Source organism: Pygoscelis adeliae, unplaced genomic scaffold (assembly GCF_000699105.1).
Source record: "Pygoscelis adeliae isolate BGI_AS28 unplaced genomic scaffold, ASM69910v1 Scaffold16, whole genome shotgun sequence".
NCBI lineage: Eukaryota > Metazoa > Chordata > Aves > Sphenisciformes > Spheniscidae > Pygoscelis > Pygoscelis adeliae.
The window spans coordinates 6,475,509-6,481,016 of NW_008825162.1; positions in this window are offsets into that span (position 1 = coordinate 6,475,509).

Here is a 5,508-nt window from a genome sequence, read left to right on the forward strand (position 1 = left end):
TCTTTCCATACAGCAGCTGATTATTAATGCCTTCCTCCAACTAAGGTTGACTATCCGGACATTAATAAATCGATATTTTTTAAAAAAGGCTTGATGATTCATTTCACCACACTGCCTGCCGTGCAGCAGCCTGCTACGAAACAACAGCCTGCTGCAATCTGCCAGGACATTTCCTTGCGGAGAAAGGCACGGTCCGGTGAAGGAGCCGGGAAACCCTTGCTCTCCCTGTGGGAAAGAGATGCGCTTCAGGCCCAGCTGCTGGACACTGACACAGCAGAAACGACGACAGTCCTTGAGCAAAGCAGCCAGGGAGAAGTTTCCATGTATTCCAACTCAGGTCAGCAACCTGCAGGGAAAATGAGGCCATTGAGAAGTCAGCTGAGGATCTATAAACTAAACAAGAGGATAAGCTAGTGAATACTGAGAGACATTGACCGACAAGCCGGTAATGTAAAAGACAAATTCCACAATGACTCTTCTATGTATTTAATCAGTTCACTCAATAGTTAAAAAGATGTCTATGCAATGGTATCTAATCGTGACCTGACTTGGTTTTCACCATTCAAATACAGAACGCCACATGGGGGATTTCGGAGAAGCAGTGGGCTTAGCCTGTTAAACAACCGACTAGCCAGGGTTCAATGACACGTTCCTCCGTCCAGCTAAGGGCACGGATCGAAGCCAAGCTATCATCAGGTTGGTAAAAGAAGCCATTAAGTGGTGAAAGAAAAGAATCAATATATGAAATAGATTCATATCTATCTAGGTTTCAAAATAATTTTGGGCAATATAATGTTGTAAGAGCAGGACAAATGAATACATTTAAAGAAAAAAAATTAGTAATGCTTTTGCATCAAAGCAGCAATAAGAAATATTTTGGGTAGGAAGAATGATAAACCAAAATAACTTTCCTTTTCAAGGAGTCATTTTCAAGAGCTTAAAAGTAATATAGAAAAATTCAACTCACTTCTCAGTGGGTAACCCAGTTGCAGGCAAGAAAGAGCCGATTTTCAGTAAGCACTGAGAGGTGGTGTTAGAATGCTAACATGGAAATGGAGGCAATCCAGAAGAAACTCAGTCTTATTGTTGATATTTGATTTGTCACTTTCTCCATGCTCCTTTCTAAAGCATAAGCCTTCTTTACACAAGCTTTTATTTTTAGGGTGACAATACCCTTTTGGCTATATTCCCTTTTACACATACATTCATCATTAAAATGTCACTATTGCTGTTTTATTATTCAGAAAAGAGAATATTCTTTAAAAGGCTTGAAAAACACGCCCAGAAGCTCATCTATGTTAAAACTATCACTCTTCCGAGAAGACATTTAGTCTTCCTTTTCAAGCTATCATTATCAGCCATGAAACCTGCAGAGGAGTCCACGTTCACTTTGTGTCCTCCCTTGAAACTTCCTTAATACTTGCCCCCTCCACTGTGCAATGTTTTCTCAAACCTCCCTTCCGTCTTTTTAAGGCACGGCAGGGGTGTGGGAGGGTGAATTCCACAGAATTTGAAAGTAACAAACATAAACGTTGCAGAGACTAGATCTTTTACTTAGGCTATAACTATTTTAACCACAAGACAATTTTAAAACATTTAAAATACAAAATGCAAATGTACATTTACAGCAGAGTTCATCTTCTACTAAGCACCGCTTACAGTTCCCATTGATCTAAATCATCCCATCTCACCCTCCAAATCCCACCTGCATTTTCAGTTCTAGGAATTCAGTCATCCCATGTGTCTGGTTTTCTGTTATTGTGTCAAGAGAGATTTCGGCAAAACTATGCACAGTAGCAGGGCAAAACATTTTGAAAACCTCTCTTCTGTTTATAGACAACATAACTGCTTTTGGAAGTGTTAATTAAAGATTTAGCACTTGGGTGCTGTGAAGTTGATCAACTTGCCTTTGCAAAAAGGAGTCTCATGCCACTCAAACCAGACCTCTAAATTTAGTTTGCCTCCAAATGCATCAGACAAAGCATTTTGCTCTTCTGAAGGTTTAAATATAAGCCAATATAAAAATCAAAAGGACCGTTCCTTTAGGGTTAGCATCAATTCAAGTAAACACTTAAAAACCCACAAAGTACAGTAAGCAGATCTTCGCAAAAACCATGCGCCTACCTAATTATTTTTAATATAACTTCTACTAAGCACAGCAAACTAACGCAAGATCTATAAGATGTTAAGGAAAGAGAGATCAGTCTGTGGTATTTATGACTTTAGTCATTCTTTCTCAAAACAACAGATGAAATAAAATGTATGACATTCCCAAAGAGGGAGTTTCTACTGTAATTCATCTTAAAATGCAATGTTCTGTCATCTCCAGTAACACTTACTGAAAGCAACCATCAATACTTTTTGTCAAAAACCTGCACTCTGTGTAAAATGTTCCATCAATCTCTATTTACATAAAACAAAAAACTTTCAGTGTGGTTCTAAAGCAGAACCATTCAGATTCTCTCTCTTCCATTTTCATGCTCTGTTGAAAAATTATTTTGACTGACACAGAAAAAAACCCCATGCCTAACAATTTATGGTAAGGGGTTTTTTTTTAGATGTAAAGCAAAACCACATAGACTTGTTCTTTTCTGTTGATCAGCTAAGCAAAATAAAGCATTTTTTGTTTACTGTGAACCATACCCAGTTTTCCTTCTATGTATAAACGGTGTAACTTAATAATTGGTGAACAATTTTGCAAAGTAAGCAATTTAATATAGTTCACTTAATCATGTTCGTGTATCCCATATGCTTTTCCAGACATATAAAAAGCACTCAGAGCCATCATCCTGTAATTTTACTCACATGACCAGTACCATAAATTTCAATCAGAACTAAATCACGGGGAGAAGAATATATGTGTATTCCATGCTTTTGGGTTTAGGGGCATAGTTTTCTAATCCTCATATTGCATTCACGGTGTTTCTAAGCTATTAGGCACTAGCAGATCAATACTCAAACAGTTGTTGTTAAAGAGCATGGAGGAAAACTATAGCAGAAATACACAGCCAGAAAGCAGTCATTCATTTTCCAAGTACCAAGTTCACAGCCCTGTTACTGGCCACATCCAGAAATGAACTAGCTGACTTGAAAAGGGGAGTGGGGAGCGTTTTCCAAATTCTTTCCTCTAGCGTTTCCTCTGGAAGAGAAGCGTTCCTTCGCTTTACCACCTTCTCAAATGAAACTGTGCACCACCCTATGCGATTTAACCACGTCTTTAGGCCTGGAACAAGACTGGGACAGGCAATGGCAGAGAGCAGAGCAGAGCAGAGCTACCATGGACAGATCACACAACCCCAAACACTGCTGGCCTCCAGAAGAAGAGGACTGCACGGGACAGTGCGGGACCTGGGTCTTCCCAGGGCCCAAAACTGGACGCCATAAAACAACTATCACGCAATATCTCCTTCTCACTAAATGGATTTGATCAATGATTTAGGTACTCTTTCTACAACTATTTGTATACATTCTGATCAACGGTCATTAGTTTGTAATTTTTATTTTAAAAGAGAAGATGAAACAAACATGTTTTTCCTCTTTTTGCTAAAGCAGTTATCCAGCTAATCGCTAAGGAGACTTTCCACTGGGGATACGATTTCAAGACTTGCCATCCAACTCTACCCCCATGTTTTAGTCTATCAGCAGATCCTTTGCCATTTAAAAACAATTTGTAAAACTTCCTGTTCTTTTGCAGCTCTTTAACAGCTTTAAAATATGCAAACACTCTGAAAACAAGTAAGTTTGGGGGTTATTCCACACCGTTCAGAAAATATTGCAGAAACACAGTGTAGACAGCTTCTCAATGTTTCTGAACTGTAGACAACACAGAGTCCACAAATGAAGTAAACAAGTCCTAAAGAAAATACCTAAAGGAAAATACCCAACAATAAAACAATACCTAAAGAAGAAGAAGGAAAAAAAAAAGAATCTAAGAAAAAAAGATGCCTACATTCAAGTAGGGATCCATCACTTCAAAACAATCAGAAGATAACAAACAGCCTAAATAACAGCATTAAAATCTAATGGAAGATCAGATACAGAATTAGAAAGGTCTTGTAAAACTTTCTACTTTTCATATTCACTACTCTGGATAGTCAGCAAGACCTTAATGAATTGCCTTCACAACTCACCCAGTTTCATCCCTACTCCAGAGAGAGGGGGGAAAAAAAATTGACAATTCTTCCCAAATCCCACCTGATACAACAGATAAAAATTTTCTTTTGTATAATGTTGTCTTTTTTTTTTTTTTAACTGTGAACACCGCCAATTTCTGTTTAGCAGCTGTGAAAAATAAATAAATAAAATAAATTTTAAAAAACCACAACCAGTTTTCTGCAAGCTCTCGCATCCACACAGCTATATGGAGCCACACTTGAGCTACACATCACGTAAAACACACGCTCAATTTGCTGGCTGAGTAGTATCACTTGGAGATGCAACCAAAAGCTCAGAAAACAAGATGAAGATATTTTTTGCTCCCTTTCCTTACAGATCAGAGACCCAAGCCAGGACTACTCTTCTACACAAGTTACAGGAATTTAACTGACTTTCCTAGTTCTAAAATAAACAGTTCATAAATCAGTAACTAAAACTTCACATCACTGTACCAAAATTAGTAGTGCCTTTGTTGTGAAAAATCTACATTTGACTTCTCCTATTTTTATGTGTATTTTATTTATAAATTACTAATGTTTTTCCTGGGGCAAAATGGCTGAAATAGTATCTACACCAAACCATATCCCTGTCATCTGAAGGGAAAAAACCCACAGTACAAATTGACTCAACGAGGGGGAGCTATTAGCAATGAATACACAAGCAATGCTCAATTCTGCACAATCATCATTACCTACACAGCTGAATACTTAACATGCTACCTCCTAGAAGAGTTACAAAGTGGCTGCCTACATTATTTTATAGACAGTCAAGAGAAAAAAGAATATGCTGGATGGCTAGGGAGGAAAAAAAATGTTGTATTTTTTCCCTTTCATATAAAATAATGTCCAGTTACACAGCTGAAGATCTCAAGGCATGCCTTGCTTTTTTCAAATCATATAAAACACAAAATCAGCTACAGTACAAATTCATCCCTTTTAGTGAACCTAGTGATCATTTGATTACAGAGGACACATTTGGCCAAAGAACTACAGATTTTAAAGCTATTAAATAATCAAAAATGTAATGCCTCCCAATCTTTATAGTATACATACAACAGAAACAACAGATGAACAATAGCAAATAATGCTACTACAGATATTTTTCTTTCCTATCAGAACATAACATGCCAGGAGAGTAAAAAGTCACCTTTAAAAAAGGCAAAAGTTTTATAGGCACCAGGAAGCTGTGTACACCATCTCAGACGTTACAGGACAGGGGAGGTGGGGGAAACCAATTAACTAGATGCATCCTTCTCTGCAGGTCTAAGATCCTTTGCTCACATTATGAATCCATGTTTTGCTTCTATCACTCCACTATGCCCCCACCACTCTTCCTGGGGAAAGACAACCTGGG